The following is a 21,095-nucleotide window of genomic DNA, read 5'->3' as shown; positions in this document are numbered from 1 at the left end:
GCATTCCAAAGGATGTTGAGCCACAGGGACCAGAACAGGGTCTCTTGGCTGAGCCAGGCTCTGGCGCCCCAGCCCCGTACACATTCTGGTCACTGAAGGTTTGGGTGGGGCATGTTATCTGTGGATTACCATTTCCTGGCACCCTGGGGGGTGGCATGGTCATGCCAGGCCCTGAGCGCTCCCAGGATGAACAGATGGTATAATTTGTGAGATAAACAAATATCCTCTTCTGGATGTGGGACTGTTCCCAGAACCCATGGGTAGGGAAGCAGCTTGACCCAGGCACCCTCCTGAGCAGAGGTGGTCCTCTGGTAAAGAGCCAGCAGTGTGGGTGAAGTGGCCAAGGTCCTGGTTCACCCAGGGCTAGGGGCATCCTGGGATGCAGGACTTGCAGTGCCAACACTGGGAGAGTCCAGGCACAGTTCCCCACTCCCCACTGGGCCCCCATACTCCCCTCTACAGGTTCTGTCGCTGCACTTGCCATACTGCTCAGTCACAAGTCAAGACCATATGGCACAAGTGTATCGGGGGCCATGTAGGGCTGAGACAGGCTTTTTGCACACACGCCTGGGTTCTAATACACGTTCACTTACAAGCTAGGTGATCTTGGCCTAATTACTGAGTCTCTCTGGGTCTTATCTGTAAAGCAGGGAACCTTGTGAGGTTACTGGACAGATTAAGGAGATAACAGATGCATAGTGCTTAGTGGCCTCCACTCACTCTACCCCTAGAGTGGATCTCTATTTGCAGTGCTTAACTCATGGCAGGAGCTCAAAGGATGGCCTCTTCTGAGCTTAAGTGTGGGCCAATGGGTCCATTTTTTAATGAATACATTTCTACTGAAAAGGCCCAGAACATCAGGCTTGAGTCAGTGCCCTGCCCATTACCAACAGCACAACTTCCTGCTTCATCCTAGAGCCCTCTGCTCTGGAGGGGAAGACAAGAAGAAGGACGACAGTTGTAATGGAACCAACAGAGGGCCCAGGATGGGCCAACTACCAACAAGGACAAGGAGACTGCAAGGGACAAGAAAAAAATAGACACAATTCAATCACCCCTGGGGGCTAGGCCCCCGGGCATCCATCGCCTCAGCTCATCCGCACACTATCCTATCTTCCAAAGTAAGCAAGAGAAGCCCCATTTGACAGATGAGGAAACTGAGACAGTACAGTGAAGTCACTTGCCAAAATCAGAAGAAGTGTAAGAGCTGCACTCAAGCCAACTTCTGCTCAACTGCAACCCAGTGCTCTATGGTGCTCTCTCTGGGAGTGGGTGGGCTGGGTCGGGGCCCCAGCCAGGGGGCAGGAGGTGGCAGTGTGAGGCAGGAGGGAGCTCTGGAACTCTCAGGGAGGTGGAGTACTGCCAGTTGTGCCTGCTGCAGGAGGGCAGGGTCCACAAGGCTGGCCCTGGCACAAGGTGACTGCAGGATTAGGAACAGTGCCCTGAGGAAGAGCAGCAGGCAGCCTCCCTTTTATCCTACAGGATTCCCAAGTCAGGCTTTCCCCATTCCTGAGAGTCCTTTTTTGACCTTAAAACCAGGCCAGTCACAGAAGCCTGTAAGATGCACATTTGTCTGGAACACAACAGGGCGCCTCCAGTCTTTCCTGGATGCTACACTGGAAACTCTCAGCCAGCTCAGGACGTGGGGGCTGCAAATCTCACTGAGGGGCTCGAGCCTGACCCACTGCAGAGACTGCCCTGTGGAAAAACCCAGGCAGGAGCCAGGAGCCCCTCAGTGCCAGCTATTATTATTCTGAAGCGCTAATGTCTGCAAAGGCCTGGCTCGCCTGGGGCTGCTCCCACTAATTTTCTTCCCTAAGTCACACAGCCTAGGAAAGTGGAAAATGCACCCCGAGCAGAGCTTGGCACCCCAGTGGAGAACATTGCTCCCAACCCTTTAGTGCCTGTCATGCCTTGCTCATTCAGGAAATAGTCCTGGAGTTCTCTCTCTCCTCCTATCCTCCCTCTTCCCCTTCCAATATATACAGCTCCTACCTCTGGGGCTCCTCTGGGAGCCTCCTCTCTTTGCCGGTCCCTGGAAAAGCTTGTTCCCTCCTCCAGGAATCTTGTCCTGCTGCCAGGCCACCGAGAGCCAGCCCTCCACACACAGAGCCTCCCAACATTCTTTCAGTCTGAGTGGCATTTCCTCTGGAGAAGTCAGACGCATATTTAACTCCAAAGGAAGCGGCTTGTCTCTACTCATCCGAGTGTCTGTCATCCCGCCTGGGTTGGCAGCTGTGGGGAGAGCTCTCTCTACTCACTCCCCTCAACACTTCTCCAGGGACTTAGGGTCTGCACAGCCCCCACCACCTATCCAAAGACACACTGTGTGGGTGGAGCGACTGAGCCTGACCTGGGTCTATCCTTCCCCAGACACACCGAGTCCACAGTTGGCACTCCACATGCAGAAGATCAGGAGGCTGACGGGCATTTCAGGCCCAAATACACTGACAAGTCCAGCAGCACTTCCAGGTCTCCCAGACCCGCTGCCTCCTCAATGGCTCCTTATTCCACTTGCATGGGACCGCTTCGTTTAGGGGCCTCAAAGTGGGGAACCTCATGAGGTTATTGGACAGATTAAAGGAGATTTAGTCAAATTTAGCAAATAAATTTTATTTAGCTAAATTTTATTTGCCAGATTTAGCAAATAAAATCACAAGATGCCCAGCCATAGCTGAATCTCAGATAAACAATGAATAGTATTTTCATATAGTATGCCCCAATTAATTATTACACGGGACAGACTCATACCAAAAATTATTTTGGTATTCTATAGGGTGTCTTGTATTTTATGTGCCAATCCGATCAATGTGAAGATTCAACAGGTGCATTTCTTGGAAGAGAGAGAGTGGGGTTGGCCTTGAGCAGGAGAAGGTTGAGAAGGAGGGGCTGGTGGCCACAGAAAGAGAGGTGGCCTCAAAGACATCCATGAAGATAAGAAAACAAGGACATCGGGGTGCCTGCTCCTGACCCCAGACAGGAGCAGACGACACAGCACTCCAGGGAGGCGGCCAGGAAGCCTTCCTCCCCCTACCCACTCATCAACCCAGATTCTGGCCTGTGCTTCAGGGGCTCTGTATGTGCAGCTTTTCTTCTTCTTCCTTTCTTCTTCTTCTTCCTTCTTCTTCTTCCTTCTTTCTTCTTTTCTTCTTTCTTCCTCTTCTCTTTTCTTTTCTCCTCTTCCTCTTCCTCTTCTTCCTCTTCCTCCTCCTCCTCCTTCTCCTTCTTCTTCTTCTTTCTTCTTTTTTTAAACATTTTGTTTGGTTTTGTTTTTATTTTTATTTTTTGTAGAGATGGGGTCTCTGTGTTGCCCAAACTGGCCTTGAACTCCTGGCTTCAAGTGATCCTCCCACCTTGGCCTCCCAGAGTGATGGGATTACAGGTATGAGCAACCATGCTCAGGTGCAGCTTCTGTACTTGGAGAAAAGGCCTCTGGATTCTGTGTGATGATAGGGGTTGTCATGAAACAATCATAGCCATAATGGCCAACATTTATATTGCTTCCTAGATATTATTCCCAGAGCTGTCCTGCATCCTAAGCATTAACTCATGTAATCTCCACACAATCCACTGAGAGAAGACTGTTATTATTCCTGTTTTACAGACGACGAAACTGAGGGACAGAAAGGCCGAGTAACTTGCCAAAGTCACACAGCTAGTGAGTGCTGGAGCTGGGATGTGAAGCAGCAGCTGGCTCTCCTGCTAGGTCAGGCAGCACATGGGGGCCGGGATCCAAAAAGATGGCCAGGTTGAGTATCCCAAGGTAACAAGAGCAGCTACAGAGGTGGGGAACAGGTTCACTGTCACAAGGAAAGGCACAAATCATGACAGTGAACGCCTCAGACTCTCCCCAGCCTAACTTTTCCCATCCACTCAGGGGCCTTGGCCTCTGTTCCCCAACCCACAGGAAGCTCCAACTGTCTGACCCTTGTGTCAGGAAATGGAGGCTGGGCGGGGAAGCCTTGGCAGGAGCAGCCCCTCGCAGCTGCTGCTGTATATGCTCAGGGCCCACAGGCCTTTCAGCTGCTGCAAACTCCAGGCTGCAAACCCCGCAGGGCCTACAGTGTCTGGATGCAGCACAGGAGAGCCAGCCCAGGTCCATATGAAGTCCCCCACGTGACTCGGAGAGAAATGCTTCCGGTCACAGGCGGGTAGCCAAGTTCTCACCAGGTTCTCAGGAACTGAATCTGGATGTGGATCCCAGGAGATGAGTGCCAGAGAGAAAGGAAGCTGGCTTCACTCCTAACTCTACCCTCCTGAGAAGTCTCTATTCCTGCCCAGCTCCTGCTAAGGCCAGGAAATTGGTGGAGAGGGCTCTGGTGGTTTGGGGCTCACTGTCCTGGGGTTTCCTCCCAGGCAGGGAACGGCCTTTGCTACCCTCACAGATGCTCCCACCAGTCCTACCTCATCCTCTGCACAATGTGGCAGCAAGGAGGCCAGCGTCCAGCCACCAGCCTGCTTCCCTCTCCACCAGACTCCTTTCTGCAGCCCCAGTTATCTGCCTAAAACACAAACTTGATTATGCACATCATTGATCATAATTGTTCAGAAAGCTGCTGCAGCCGAGGGCCCCTGGAGAAGGCTAAGGGTTGCACAAATTCAATCAACACGTAATCAGAGGAGGCAGCCCGCCTTGCAGGCCCTGGGAAGAGTCAGCCCGCATCTGTGACTCTGGCATCATAAAAGAATGTGACAAGGAGAGAGGGAGTGAACAAAAGGTGTGTCCCCAGTGACCCGGGGAGAGGGAGGCCTGGAGCTCTGTGGCAGCTCTCTGCTCTGATTGCACCAGGCACCCTGGAACCCACGACGTCCCTTCAGCGATCTCAAGCTCCCTTGGCTTTAATTCTCACTCACCCAGCAACCTACAGAAAACCAAACTTGTCCCCCAGGACGCTGACACCACATAAGGGGCATCCTGGGTGGGAGTCCCCACTTTCCTGCCACTGGAATGAGATGTTCCTCACCCCTGCAAATTAATAACCTGTGCTTTTGGTTTACACATTAGTGAGGTTGGAATTTAGTTAGCAAGATTGCTGAGCAGGTCTGGTCTCTCAATCTGCAGGGCTTATGGGTTCTGGACTGTAGCAAATTGACCAAGGTCATGAGTTCCCATAAGACTGTCACCCTGAGCACATTCTACCTCACAACTGACTGTCTCTCCACCTTCTCCGGCAACCATGACCTGGAGTCCAAACTGCAAGGTATACAAAGCTCTTAAGGGTCAGCTCCCAGCCTGTTTTCCAGCCTGATTTTTCTGACCTCCCTAGGACCCAGATTTTTGGCCCATGCTTTTAGAATGCTCTTACCTCCCTTATCTGTCCATTAATCTTTAGGGAGCAGCACAGATGTCTCCTTCTCAAGGAAGCCTTCCCTGACTCTCCCACCAGGCAGCTAGCGCCTCTCTCCTGGGTGCTCCCCAGCCCTGAGAACTCACCCCAGTTGGGTACTGAGGGGTGGGGTGACAAGGGGAGGAATAGTTCAGGGTTCAAGCACCAACAGGTGGTTATAAGACATGCCAAGACTCATACTGGGAAAGCCAAGATTCAGATGGGAGGGCTGGAAGTGCCCACAGTTGGTTTTTCTCTCTGAGGGGTGGCCCTGTCCAGGCGACCCATGGCTGGTTGATCACTGGTGTCTCCAGGCAACCCAAGGAGGGAAATGCCTCAGTCCCTAAAGCTCCCAAGACCTGCACTGAAATCACTGGCCTCTTCTCCACCTAGAACACTCATAGCTTCTTTGATCAAGGGATTGCTTCTAGAAACAGAAAATAGTAGGAGGTTGGAAGGCAGCATACCAGCCCCTCAATCATACTGTCCTTATCCTAGCAGAGCACTTGCCTCTAACAACTCACTTCTAAAGAACTGACTACGGAGGAAGTCATGCTGCATAACTTCAAGGCTGGGTTCTAAGAGGCAACACAGCTTCCACTTGGCTCTTTCCCTCGTCAGGTGCCTGCCCTTTGAACTAAGCCACCATGTTGTGAGGAAGTCCAGGCTACATGGGGAGGGGGGCAACAGCACGGGCAACAGCCAGGAGCTTGGGTGAAAAGAGCCTCTGGATGTCTCCAGCGCTGGTCATTGAGTCTCCCTGGCTTCAAGTCAGAGGTCTCAGGCATTATGGAGCAGAGACAAACATCCCCATGGTACTTGTCCAAGTTCCTAACCCACAGAATCCAGGAACATAATAAATGGTTTTTTTATCGCTAAGTTTGGGTAACAGATGCCCAGAACACGGTGCATCCAAACTCACCTTCTGCCTTGCCAGCCTTCCTGCTGGGCACTTTGAAGGTGATGATCTCAGGGCTCGGCAGGTATCACCGATGCCCATGGGGCTGGGTGGGGGTGCTGCTCCCCTGCAGCAAGGCTAATGAGAAGCAAAATCATGGTGGGGTTTGTGCTCTCAGCAATCACACAGTCATCTACAGAAAAGAGGCCTGTCTCATATCCCTGTCTTATCCTTCTCTCTGTCCCTCCACTTTACAGCTCCATAGCTGATGTCAGCAACTTTTCCATCTCCACTTTGCCCCTGCCTGGCCTTGCCTAGGACCCCTGGGCCTTCTTGGTTGCTCTCCAGGCCAAACAGGTTTGATATTATCATCCATGGCTAGCAGCTCCCCGCCCCCAGCAGAGCTTGCATTCCTATGAACCCGAGGATTTTTTATAAGATATCTGTCCGTGTGGATGTCCTGGTCTCTGGATCAGCTGCTGCAGGTGCTCCCCAGGGTCCTAGTTGGTCTCTGAGTAAAGGACCACCCCCATTCCCAGCCTTGCCCCCTGTGATGCTGAAAGTCCATGGTGAGGGCCTCTTTTTTAAAATAAGTGTTCAGGGCAATGAACAGCAAGACATCTGGAGCTGCCTCTGGGGAGTGTTGTGGGTGCTCCAGGGTCATTGAAGGAGTCACGGGGGCCCCTGACCACGATGTGTCAGAGGCGTGGGGACAGCCCTCCCGGAAGAAATGCTGGAGGAGAGAGATCTGGGGAATCGTAACAAGCCCTCCTAGGGGAGATGACAGGCCCTGCTGGGTAAAGGGTCTGGGCGACATGCCAGGTCTCCTAGGAGTTGGCAAGTTAGCAGAAACATGTCCCACCAGCTTCCACATGGCGCTGTCTGAAGGGTGGCACCTGCTCTACCCCAGCCTCTCCATACACTCAGCTACCTCCACAAATCTCCATCACCTTTTCCTCCTTTTCTGGCTTCGGGGTGCAAATAGCACTCTGGCTCACAGCTTCAACCATATCCTGCATCTCCTTGTCTCCAGTGTCAGCCACTTTTTGGGACATACCAGAATTGGTGGACCCCTCAGAGCTGACATCTGCCCCAGGCTAATTATGTTGAGCCGTGGGGAGGAGCAGTGCCCTTCCGTGGCTACAGGGCTCTGGGCCTTCTCACTTCCATGGGCCAGGGAGACCATGGCCAGTCCTCAGGCCACAAGTGAGGATGATGTCCCGACACAACCGTGGTGGGCAGGGTCCAGGCAGGGCCTCCTGGGTGGCCAGAGTTTGTGTCTCTTTCCTCAGAAAACTCCTCTGGAGGCCCTAATGAAATCCCCTTTCTCTCAAACACGGCAACTAATGGGATTAAGTTTAGAGTGAGTCACACGATTTACCTGTACCCAGTTAAGCCTGGGAGTGTTCACAGGATTGGTTGTGCTATTCCTTCATTCATGCAAGGGAAGGAATGATGCAGGGGATGAGGGCTAGGAATTGGGCAGGATTCAGGGACAGGGTGGAAGTACATGCTTCTGCTTTTCGGTAATTACAGAAAGCCAAGCAAGCTCTGAGAGTGTCCTCACTGCCCAGCCTCATTTTGATCACATTTGGGACACTCCCCCTGCCCTTGAGGATAGATAGAGTTTCTCCAGACTGACTCAGTTGGTTTCTTGTTTGCTCTTTTTAGATGAGTCAGTGAGCTGATTTGGCCTAGCTCAGTCTCTTAAATTTGGTTTTCCTTTGCCTTGGAAAGGAAGTAATAAATGTGCCAAGTCCCTCCACATTCTCAGCACTTGGAGATAGTGCCTATGCAAGAGCTGGTTCCTCAGGAGACAGTGCTTCTGAGACATAGTCCCTAGGCACGTGTCCTTGAGAGAACTGGGAGGTGATGAAAACTGCATCATCTTTTGTATTTTCTCTGTCCATCCCAAAGGCCTAGGGCTGGAGCCTTCCATGGGGCAGGTGAAATCTCTCAGGAAGAACAAAGTTCCGGGGGCTGTGGCCTGTAATCCCTCCTGACATCACAAATCTCCACTGGATGTCATGTCTGCATCCTCCAGCTACACCATGGGTAAGACAGGCCGCAGAGGGAGAAGGGAGTCAGAGGATGCTTCACGCAGCAGTTCAGGCTGCCAAGCTGCGGCCACGGGCCAGGGGCCTTCTCCACTGAAGATCAGCCTTGGCTGCAGTTGTGAGCAGCAGGAGTCAGTGCAGGCCCCTATCTGGGCTACCCTGGTGTCAAACGGTCCATCTGGGAGATCCCCAGGATGAGTTGGGCACTCCTACATCTGGGACTGAGCCCAGGCCCAGCATTTTCAAGACCCACCCACCCACCCAACAACGCTGTTAGTCAGAATCTTCTCAATCTTCAGTTTCTTGAAAATGGCTCTTCGTAGTCTTTAGGATTCAAACCACCTGAATGGGGAGGCTGGTGTGACTCAAGGAACCTCAAGGTTAAGTCTTATCTACGATGGTGGGGATGTCACTCCAATGAAGGCAACAGACAGATCCTTCTACAGCTTCCCTGCTGCCCACTAGGCCATATCTGTATCTGTGACTAGGAGTGACTAGGAGGCCCCAGTGTGGACACTGGCCTTTTAAAAATAAGGGGTCTTAACTTTTTTTTGTCCTAGGAACCCCTTTAACACTTAGATGAAGCCTGTTCTCCTGTTCTCAGAATAACAGAGTTAGATGAATAAAGGTAAACATACAGGATTACAAAGAAAAATGGTTGCATTGAAATTGAGTTATTAGAATATTTTGAGAGACAGTATTTTGTGGGCTTCTTATGAATACACTAGATTGCAAGACCTATCAGCAACTCTGACAACTCTCTTCATCTCTAAGTGCTGAGCATAAATGCTATTTTAAGATATGTATAACAACAGTGAGAGAAAATAAAAATATTTGTGATTGCTACTGGTACGAAATACTGCTAATAATACTGTGGTTTGTTGTCTACATTTCAGATTAAGGGAAGTGTTCAATTTAATTTAAAAGTAAGTGAAAATAAAAACGCATTACTTTTCCCATGAGTTGTATCCAGATTAAGAAAATAATTCTGCCATATGCCCAAGGCGAAGAACCATTGCTTCAGTGCCCCTAATCCATTGCCCTCTTTATAAATACAACTCAAAGAATTCACTCAACTCCCTTAAAAAAAAAAGAAAAAGGAAAAGGTGAAGAAAATCTAAAGCAGAACAAAAACAGAAACCAGTTTGTTTTCCCTGGGCAGAAAAAAAGTCATTTCCCCAGCCCCCTGGCAGGGCTGCTGGGTGGGGGACCGCACCTGGCATTCCCTGCCGAGCCTCTAAGGAGCGTCCAATCTTCTGCCTTCCAGCCTCTTCCCTGCCCTGCAGAATTATTCTTTCTTTTGCCTCCAACACTACCCACAAAGTTCTTCCACAGTGAGGATGGAAAGGGGTCTCCCAGAATTTTTTAACTTTTCAAGTTAAACCATTTATGCTAATGAGCCTGGGAAAAACTTTAATTTGTTTCAGTGGTGGAAAAACATATGCTTTGACCTCATTTTGCTCACAAAAGGCCATGTCAAATCTTGCTTCACTTTTCTGGGATGGCAAGAAACATGGAAAGCTTCAGCTCCAAGGAGGAGGCCATGTGCAGATGGTCTAGGGAAGGGGGTCTAGGCACACCCAAGCTTCCTATTCCAGACACCCTGGCGCCACCCATCCTCATAATGGCCTTGGTGCTTCTTCTGGCTGGAGCTAGGAGATTCCTTTGTGCTCCAGCACCAAGGAGCCCAGCCACACCACCAGGGCTGCCCCGTCTCTCCAAACCAAGACTCAGACAAAAGGCTCTAAAATGACCAATTCCCTGTACAGTGAGCTCCCAAAGCCTGCTGTCTTCCTCAGTTCTTGCTGGGCAAGCCTGGGTAAGTCATTTAACTTCACTGGGTTGCAGTTTCCTCATCTGTAAAATGGGCATGATAAAACCTAACAAGCTATGTTGTCAGAAAGATTAACGGTGATAAGTATGACCACATTTCATGGCATGTACCAGACATTCTGTTACTATTAGTGACCTTCCCACCATCTGATCATTTTGCAAGGCAGTGTTCAATGTACTAGAAGGTGTCGAGGCTTTGGAGTAAGACAGATTATCTGGAAATAATTATAAATCCCAACTCTGCCACTGACTAGCTGGGTGACCTTGACAAGTCTCTGTGAGCTTTTCACTCCTTATCTTTAACTCAGGGCTAGTGCACTGTGCTGTAGGTGGGTTTGGTAAGAGTGAAGGAAAATAGCTCATATGAAATGGTCACATAGCATCTTAATGTATGTGCTTAATGAATGTTTCTTCTCTTTCCTTCCTCTCACCTTCCAAATCCCAGCAAAACCACAGGGGTGCAGGGAGAGGAGAGCAGCTCTGCACAAAGCAGGCACTGAGTATGACTTCTGGCCTTTGATTTGAACTTTCTGCTACAGGATGTGTGTTCTCTCTGGGGAAGGAGATCCCCACAGATTTAATCAAAAAAGGAGGATCCTGGAAACAATGGAAAAAGCAAAGGCTGCTAGGAATCTCATGCACATGGGGCTGAGCCTAAGTTCTTCTGCTTGCCAGGCATGAGAAGGATAGAATCTGCTGGCCTCTGCCCATCCCAGCCACCCGGGGACCCCTGGCCTAGTGGGCAGGCCCCTCCGCCATCTTCAAGCCAGGGTGTTTTTCTATCCTAGCCACTACTCTTTTGTTCCTGCCTCCTTTCTGGGAGGGCTTGAATTATGAGACTATGGAAAATTCAGGCTGTTTTCCCTGTGGCTGTATTTTCCACATCGCATCACTGAAATGTGTCAATGGCCAACCTCTTCAGACACGGAAGCATGCCACCCACTTAAAATGCCCCTCTCCTGGTTTAGAATGTTCCTTTTCAGCAGCAGCAAGTCTGACACCCCATCAGTGGTGAGAACAAAGGGAAGTGGGTGTGAGATTCCACAGTTTCCTAATCATCTTCCACTGATATCTTCTCCCCTGAGCCCAAGGGGCTCTGCCATCCATAGGAGGGGAAAACCATACAGTGGTCCTTTGTGATGTTGGTTTTCCATCTGAGGCCTTTGGAAGGGGGAGAGGCTCAATGACTCTTGAGCTCAATGACTCAGTGACACAAGCTGTAACTTGGGAATGGAAGGTTGGGGATCAAAACAACCCAACATTATGGCCGCAAACCATCATGACTTTATCAGAAATATATCTTCTTATTGAAATGGCCAAAATTTACATCTGGGTTCATACTCCAGTTCTACCATTTTACCATCTGCCATGACTTTTGGAATTTAACTTCTTTAAACTCCAGTGTCCTCATCTATAAAATAATATTATATCTACTTCATAGTGTTTTAAGAATTAGAAAATAAAACATGTAAAACACTGGGTATACAGCCCAAAAAAAAGTAGGTGTCCAATAATGTAGATGAGTGAACAAAGGCAAGAAAAACAGAGGTTCATTTTTTTAAACAAATCAAACTCATTTACATACTTACGGCTCTTTACAGAATTTTATCTTCAAGGACTTTTACTTCTGTTTCTATTCCCCAATTTGCACCAAGGTCACACAGCTTTCATCTACTAAGTATGTATTCAACTACTCAATGCCTATCCATGTCCAGCACAGACATAGGGATACAGAGATGACACACGACAGGTAAAGTCCCTGCCTTCCCAAGCTCAGTCTTTAGACAATTCTTTATGAACTTCTACATTTTTTTCCCTGGGCCTGAGAACACCCTTTCCCGGCCGGTCTTCACCATCTTTCTCAGCATTAGGTGGCCCATTCTCTCAATTATTAATTTTTTGAGATATGACAAAAACAAGGGCACCAAGACCCTGCTTCCTGAAAAAGGAAATTCCAGGTCCACCATGCACTAAAAGCTGAACTGAACTGGAAATAAGGGTCCAGATCTGATGGCTGCATGATTTGGAGAAAATTATATCCCCCATCTCTGTTTTCTCATCTGCAAAATGGGAGGTTTGGTCTGAAGCAGGGGTGGAAAATAGGTTTCAAGGATAGTCCTTTTCCAACTGTCAGTTGCTGCTTGAAGTGCTGGGCTGCCTCAAGTGCTGAGATTATCTGGGCTCATAAGGAAACAACTCTGCGATTGATGAGCAATGTCTGCCATGTGCCTGGAGGTGCGGTATGGCAGTGGATGGCCACATGTGTTCCTTCCCGGTTTAGAGGAGTTAAGGGGACCCTGTGAATTCTACCATTTACAATTGTGTGACTCAATGAAATACTGTTTTACTTTATCTTTGGCATGAGGCCTGTCTTTACACAAATAGCTTTTTCATCTGTTTGGTCTAGCACCTTAGCCACCATCACCTTTCAGAAGCCTTCTCAGTTACTGTTTCAAAGCAACAGCAACCTTACAATAAAATAAACATATTTACTGATTTATCACACTCATATTCAGTAAACTACTGCTTCCTGCCACAAGGGGTCCAGGAAATTAGGTCAGAAAGGAGAGTTCACACTTATTCAGCATCTATTAAACACTGTTTTCCAGACATTGCCTCCTACTTGTAAAACACCCTCCTCGAGCAGTCATTAAATCCTCCTTTCACAGAGCAGGAACCAATGCTCACAGCCATGAGGGAAGTTGCCCCAGAAGCAGGGATTCCAACTTGCAGCAGTTTGGATTCCAAATTCTACCACACTATATTCCCCTAAAACGTAACCAAATATCTTGTTTATTCTTTCTCTTCCAGGAGGTGGAAGTGAAAAATGAAACTGACAGTAGACCAAGCAATGAGATCTGAGCAAACATTTAGATGACTCAATCTCCATCCATCATTTTCCCAACAGTTTGCTGGGGATGTGACCAAGAGTAGAGGTTTCCTGCCTGATTTGAGAGACCAGTTCATTTATTAGATTTGGGGGCATGACTGTGAATTCCCTGGGAGCATTAAACATGTCCTTTTGCATTCCCCACTTCCCATCCTGACCCAGTTCCTTTCCACTGCTCCTGGCTCTGACCCTGAAAGAGGAGATGGCATGACCAGGGCCTCTGTTGGCACTGTCCCCTGGCCCACCTCCTGGGAAGCCCTCACTACCACCGGTGGGAATTAATAACAACCATCATCACCACAAAACCTCCTTGGAGGCCTGAGTCCCCCATGGACCTCTTGGGAGTCTGGAGCCCCTTTATAGGGAAGTGGGAGGCCCCTCATGCCTCTGGGGAGTCTTTGAGGACAACATGGAGAAGGTGAGGGTGGGGCTCATAAAGGAGGGTGTGGAGTGGGTGTTAATTCCTGAATGGTCAAGGAAATCACATCTCTGGATCCGCACAATCTCCAAGATGCAGCCTGAGCCTGCATACGCCCAGGCCTAGGAGAAGTTTTCAGCATGTTGGCTATATACCAGGGTGAGGGGTGAGAAACTCAGGTCAGTGGCATCAGTTAAGCTTTAAAAACACTCCCTGAGACTATGGCTGCCACACTGCAGGGGCAACTGCTGGAAGCAGAGTTGGGGAAGGCACTGCCATATCCAAGGGCAGCAGGGGCCAGGAATTTTGAGACAGTCCTTTAGCTCACATTGGGCACTTATGTCCTCTAGTGCCTATAGTCACGAAGACTGAAAGGCTGAAAAAAACTTCTACTTTGTGCCCTGCTGGTGGGAATGCAAAATGGCGCAGTCACTATGGAAAACAGTATGCTGGTTCCTCAGAACATTAAACATAGAATGACCATATGATCTAGCAATTCCACTTCTGGGTATATATCCAAAAGAATAGAAAGCGTTTGATATGAAAGAATGTCAAAGAGATATTTGCATACCTGTGTTCATAGCAGCATTGTTCACAATAGCCAAAAGGTGGAAGCAACCCAAAGGTGCATTGACAAATGAAGGGAGAGACAAAACATGGTGTGCTATGTATATACACATGCAACGTATTATCATTCAGCCTTAAAAAGGAATGAGATTCTGATACCTGCTACAACACGGATGAACCCTGACGACATTATACTAAGTGAAATTCACCAGTCACAAAAATACAAATACAGTGTGATTCCACTCATATGAGGTACCTTGAGTGGTCAGAATCATAGAGACAGAAAGAAGAATGGAGGTTGTCAGGGGATTGGAGGAGGCAGGCATTGTTTAATGGGTATAGCATCTCATTAACACTGCTGAATTATATGCATAAACATTGTTAAGATGGTAATTTTATATTATATACATGTCATCACAATTTTTATATGTTCCATTAAGAACACGAGTCTTGGAAGTTTTGGAATCAACAAGACCTAAGTGTTTCATTTTATTTCTCTTTTTTAGTACTGTCTCAGCCACCTACAAGTTCTGTTTTATAATTTTCTCTGAGCCTCAGTTACTTCATCTGTAAAATGGGGTCAACTGGGTGTCTGCCTTGTATCATTGTCATGTGGATCATGTGAAGGAATGCAAGTCAGATCCCTGGCACAGAGTCTGACTAAATAAGGGAGTACGGGAAATGTTGCAGCCCTTGATGTTATTTTAAAAACAAAACAAAATGGACTCAATGAGTTTTTTGGAATGATGCCAACAGGTAAAGAAGGACAGGGCCACATATTTGGCAGTCAGGATACAAAGACCCTGTGGTGAAGGTTATCCAGGATGGTCTGGAAGGATCCCCAGGTCCTGAGAGCAGTGGACAGCCACACACCTGCATGGAGGAGCTGTTGGGGCCGACATGCCCAGGCTACTCAGAGACCACAGAAATCAGCTTGTTCTGCAGCCAACACCATCAACCTAATGAGATTTCAAGTTCAATCACTGTCACTTACCTGGCCTGTCTACTGGCACCAAGCAAAAGCAGAGTGCTCCATTTCTAAGTAACAGTTTCCAGATTTCAAGGCCGGAAGCCAGGTTTTTTGCAGGGTACACGGTTTGGAGCCCAAAGGGGCTCAAGCTTTCAGCTTCAGCAGGATTAAGCAAAGCTCCATCCCCACTAATGTCTGTCTTCCAAACCATGTCTTGCTGGCTCTTTCCTCTAGGGACTGCATGAAGGCTCATTACAGCATACCGCACAGGGCATGGTAAAGTATTGCAGATGCAGGATATGTTCCTAACTCAGCATGTATTCCTAACTCCTTGGCATGGCTCTTGAAGGCCTGCCTGATCTCATCCCTGCCTCTCCCCAGCTTCACCTTCTGCTCCCCCAAGCACATCTCCAGCTCTGGCATTCTAAATTGTTTAGTGTTCCTGCAACATATTCTTATTTCCACATGTCTCCTTGACTTTGAAGAAGAAATACTTTTTCAAGGAATATCCTTCTTCCCCACAACTAAGAATTCCTAGACATCACTCAAAATAAAACTCAACTGCCACGTCTTCCAGGGAGCCTGTCAAGAAGTGTGAAGGGTCTAAGATTCTATTCTATTTGCAAGATGATACATGTGCCTGCCACAGTTTCATGGCTTCTAGCAGAAGACATGAGACTTCCGGGTCAGAGACAAAGGGCTTTATTTCAGCAACACAAAAACAGCATAAGCCTCTTGTCTATATCAGTTCTCCTTGTCTGCAGGTTCCACACTGCTACATGGAGGAGTCCAGGTGGATGCTGCATGTGCATCAGGTTTACATCACACCTAAGGAATCTCAAGCTCAGAGAACCCAAACCTTTGATAATGGACTGCAAGAAAACCTTCCCTCTGCCATGAAGGAAGAGCTACCTCTGTTTATCAAGGCCACCGCCTATAAAACATCCTTGAAAAGAGGGCCTGAAACAAGAGGTCAATTAGTGTCAGATATAGTGTGGATATTTGTCCTCTTTAAATCTCATGTTGAAATTCGATCCCTAGCATTGGAGGTGGGACCTAGTAGAAGCAGCTAGGTCATGGGGGCAGCTCCGTTATGGGTGGCTTGACACTGTTCTCACTCTATCGGCTCCCATGTGTTCTGATTGTTAAAAAAGAGGCTGGGCAGAGTGACTCGTGCCTACAGTCCCAGCACTTTGGGAGGCCGAGGTGGGAGGATCTCTTGAGGCCAGGAGTTCAAAACCGGCTTGGGCTAAGTGAGACACTGTCTCTACAAAAACAAAAAACAAAAAACAAAAAAGAGCCTAGCAAGTCTCTCTCTCTCTCTCTCCTCCCTCCCCCAGCTTCCTCTCACAATGTGACGCCTGCTCACCTTCATCTTCTGCCATGAGTGGGGGCTTCCCGAAACCATTACCAGGTGCAGATACTGGTGCCATGCTTGTACAGCCTGCAGAACTGTAAGCCAAATAAACCTTTTTTCTTTGTAAATTACCCAGGCTTGTGTACTACTTTATAGCAATGCAAATGGACTAAGAAGTGCCTTTGTTTATAAAATGAGCAGAAACAGGAGACCCATAAAGAACTCTCTCCCAAGCAAGTCTTCCGTGGCTACCTGGTTTTGCCCCTGCACCATGCCCCCACAATGCCCTGTGCAACCTTTGCTTTTCAAAGTTGTGCATCCATATTGTAAGGACTTGTTTATTTATTTTTTTTGTCCACTACTAGCCTGAATAGTCTCTGATGTTAGAGACTGTCTTTTACATTTCTCTGCCAAAAACGTAGCAAGTATTCAAAGAATGTGCAAATAAATGAATGAATTAATACTGATAATTTTGACAGCCATGGATTGGGCTACCAAAATAATCAAAACATAACAAATGCCTGCTATTTACTGACTTCTTATTCTTTATGTTCCAGCTATTGTATAATATATTGACCTGGGTTATTTTATTTTATCTTCATGACAATACTATATGGAAGGTACTTTTATTAAGCCCATTTTACATACGGGAAAACTAAGGCTTAGAGCAGTTCAGGAACTTAACCAAAGGCACACAGCTAATAAGCAATATAATTGCCATTTGAACTGGATCTGCCTGTGCCCGAGCTGTTAACCACCCTGAAGTGCTGCTTCTATCAGCAGTCATCTAAATCTTGTTTGTATTCACAGGGGTGGAGGCAGTAGCCCGCATGTCCCCACCACCCACCCCCTGTGACTCAGCCCATCAGCCGCCTCACATAGACACTGAGCACTGAAATGTTCCTGCTAGGACTTCCCACCTCCCTAATCACCTCACACTGGAATAGATGGTATTTGGTCTTGGGCACGGCCTGGAATGCAAAACTGACCTTTCTCCCTGACAGAGAAAAGAAGGGATAAGATAAATTTGCAGACTCTACATTTGATACAACTTAGAGTTCTCAAACAGCCATCCCTCTTGCTTATATTTCTTTGACCTAATAATCAAAGAAATATGAACAAAAAGAAGATATCTTTTTTCTTTGCCATCATATGCTCATGCACTGTTAACATCCACTGTAGGTGAGGGCTGGTGAAACACAGCCTCAGAAATTGATGCTAAAAATAAAATGGGTGTAGCCCTCCTAGAGGAAAATTTGTCAGTATCTCTCAAAATTTTAGATATGCACACCCTTTGACTTAGCAATTTAATTTCTAGCGTTTACACTGAAGGTATTTGCAAAACCATTCAAATATATAGAGAGATGTTTACACCAAAATTGTAAATTCACAAATTCTTTTTAAATAAATAAATCTATAAAGGAAAAGTCTCTGCAAGCTTAAAATCCTCTGGAAAGATCTACTAATGATTTAATACACATTTTACCAGGATTTTTTATGCATACTTTTTTCTAAAAATATTTCATACACCTTATATGTATATTTTATATACTTTAAATATTATATATACTGTTCTGCAATTTTTTTTCACTTAATGTTTGATTGAAGACAACCTTTTATACCATCTCCACAGTATTAACTCCACAGTATTTTGATTTTAGATGTGAAATCTCTTCTATGTAATGAATTCCTTCTTGGAAGATACTGAGGTTGAGGAGAGTATAACAATATACCAGGTAACAACACAAAAAGAAATGCCTACCCCATAAAAATTGCTCACCCACATCAACTTTATTTATTTGGGAATTACCCATTTCTCAGAATGATACAGAGCTCTTCAATTTTCCTTATATATATTTTCCTACGGAATAAGGCATGAGGGCCTTATATTTAGCCATAAATCACAAAGTCAATGCAAAATATAAATCTTGAAACACAAATGTACCCAAACTTTGTGTGGTTCTCAGACTATGGAACCAAACATTCACACAAGCCTATGCTGTCAACCTTAGGACAATAAGTGTGTTTCTTTCTGCAGAAACCAGTATCACCCCTTGCCAACTTGGGGCCCCAAGTTGGAACTTGTCAGTACCCAACCATCGCCTATTCCCCTGGTCATTCATTATGACCTATCCTTCCCTTTGTCTGTATCACCAATCCCCAACCTAGACATATACGACAGGCACCGTTAGGAACAGCAGCGGGATGAGTCAGCCTCATGGCCAGGAGCACAGAGCTTCTGGCAGAGCACATCACTCAGAGAGCGAGGCAGGCTGCTGCAGAATGAAAAGAGCTGGAGGCTACAAACGTCAGAAGAAAGATGCCTGTGCCTGTGGAGGCCTTGTGCATTTCCCCCCAGTCTCATGCCATTCCTTTTTCCGTAAAGTTGCTGGGAACCAGCCAATTAGAACCCAGCTTTAATTACTCTTCAGTAATAATGAACCTCACACAAAGAGCGTTTATAAACTTTGCCACACTAGATTCTCACTCAGTCTTGTGAAACAGGGATCATTAGCCCCATGTGATAGTTGAAGAAACCGAGTCACAGAGAGCAGAGCTTGTAAAAGTCAATGCAGGGCTCGAACCGAGGTCTGCATCTCACCTTCTTCAAACTTCTTCATTCTGCTTCAAAATGGACAGAAGGGAAGGGCTGCATTTCCTGGGGCCCAGCCACCACCCCAGCCTCCCTGGATCTTGCAGGTCTCCCCAGGAAGCAGATCCTCCGGGAACTGATTGAGTCCCTCTAGAGGTGCCCCACCCTCCCCTGGTGCAATTCCGTTAAAATAATAAGCCCCCAGGGATTCCTCATCATGGTACCTTCTGACACTCCATTAAATGAATGGAGTTCAGCATCAAAACCCAGGGCACAGGGAGAAAATAAAGCCAGCACCCCACTGTCCACTCTGGAATGAATGAACAAGTTGGGGTCAGGGAAGAACTTGCGGCCTGAGGGAGAAAGGGCTTGTTCCACACACTTTCCTCTCCCACTTTCTCGCTTGGTCTCTCTGGGTTTGGAGGTGATGGGTGCTCACTACTCCATGGGAAAAGATGGCCACGGTTTAACATCCCACTCTCCCCAGGCTCCAACACATTTATCAAGCAAAGTATCCTCATAACAAGCGGTCTCACACTTGTAGAGAACTCCATGGTCACTGTCCTCAGTCTGCTGTCCCAGTTAAAAAGCCACCACCAGCACTGGAACAAGGAATTCCCTGGGTCACTCAAATCTCTACAAGCTGGGTGCTTTTGGCAGGAAAACGCATCCACCTGTGGCCTCAGAAGTCTGTTGTTTGTTTGTCTCTAGAGACGGGGTATCGCTGTCACCCAGGCTGGAATGCAGTGATGCAATCATAGCTCACTGCAGCCTCGACCTCCTGGGCTCAAGCAATCCTCCTGCCTCAGCCTCCTGAGTAGCTGGAACCACAGGCATGTGTCACCAGGCCCACCTATGTTTTTTTCTTTTTTCTTTTTTCTTTTTTGTAGAGGGGTCTCAATTTCTTACCCCGGCTGGTCTTGAATTCCTGTCTTCAAGTGATCCTCCCACCTCAGCCTTCCAAAGTGCTGGGACTACAGGTATGTGCCACTGTACTCAGCCTCTCAGAAGTCTTGGCCAGTATCTTGGAGTTGCTTGTATATGATTGAACCTATAGCTTCAAACGAGGTGTGTTCACTTAGATACAAACCAGCTCACTTTTTAACATTATATTCTAATGTGAAACTAGAAGGACAAAACATGCAGGATGTGCTAAGCCTTGTAGCTGTGAGTTGGATTTTAAAGAGGATGTGTCCCATAAAAAGGGTGCCTTGGCTAATTGGGCCAGACTCTTCCTATGTGGGGACACAGTTCCATAAATAAAAGTGTCCTATTAATGCACAATGGCTTGCCCACGCTCTAGCTTCCACATGGAGCGCAAAAGCAGCGCAGCATCAGGGCGTCTGCCACTGACCTGTGAAGTGGGGCAGGCGGCAAGTGTAGCACAAAAGCCTCACAACAAAGACATCAGACCACATCCCCATCAGCCGACGTGCTCAGGTGAAATAACAAGCGGCAGCGTCCTTTTCCCCTTTCACATTTGAGTATAAAAACAGACCAGGGCCTTGCACACACTGCGTGCAATTTCTAGACAGGCATATAGTGTTACTCTCTGTAACTTTCTGTGAGCTTCCTCGGGTTACCATACACATTAATACACATTCCAGCATTTGAAGAAAGGAAAGTATAGGGTGCGTGGTGATTACTTTTAATTGAATTCATCTGGAAATTTTAAAGCCTGAAAATTCAGCTCCTATGTGTAGTATTTTAAGGTTTACACAGCATATGATTTGTCCTTTGCCATGGCAAATCTCCCTTTTCCCTCTGAGAGAAAGTTTCTGCAGTGTGTAATGCATTTCAGAGTCAACTGTAAAAATCATTAAATTGCAAAATGATAGAATAGGACAGTGGTGAGAATGCAGAGCCCCCTGCATTCCTTTGATAGTAAACTAGTCTTTATCGCTTTCTATTCAGAGAAAGGAGCTCCGTGTCTCTGTAAAGACATTGCTGAAGCCCTAGATCAATTGTGTTAGGACGACGGTGAGCCCAGGAATAGGAAGGTGGTTGAATGAAAGAATTCTGTGGACACGGGAAACAAGATCTCACTTCCCTGACTCTGGGCAGGCCACTCCGACAATGAGTGCAGCTCTGTAGTGAGGCACATATGCCACCTTTTCTGCCATACGACATCCTTCTCACAGGTGGCTTGAAAAGTCTCCAATCTGTTCTCCAAAGCCCTGTGGGA

The 21,095-nt window shown here is 47.4% G+C and overlaps 1 protein-coding gene across 3 annotated transcripts in view; it reads right to left on the bottom strand.

The window, feature by feature from the left end:
• The window catches only part of DKK3 (dickkopf WNT signaling pathway inhibitor 3), a 46,217-nt gene that overhangs the window by 12,091 nt on the left and 13,031 nt on the right, over window positions 1-21,095 (bottom strand). The gene's annotated exons all lie outside the window — the stretch shown is intronic.

Source organism: Trachypithecus francoisi, unplaced genomic scaffold (genome assembly GCF_009764315.1).
Source record: "Trachypithecus francoisi isolate TF-2019V2 unplaced genomic scaffold, Tfra_2.0 Lachesis_group8, whole genome shotgun sequence".
Classification (NCBI taxonomy): domain Eukaryota; kingdom Metazoa; phylum Chordata; class Mammalia; order Primates; family Cercopithecidae; genus Trachypithecus; species Trachypithecus francoisi.
Note: the sequence above shows the minus strand (reverse complement) of the source record. Positions and strands in the feature narration are given on the sequence as shown.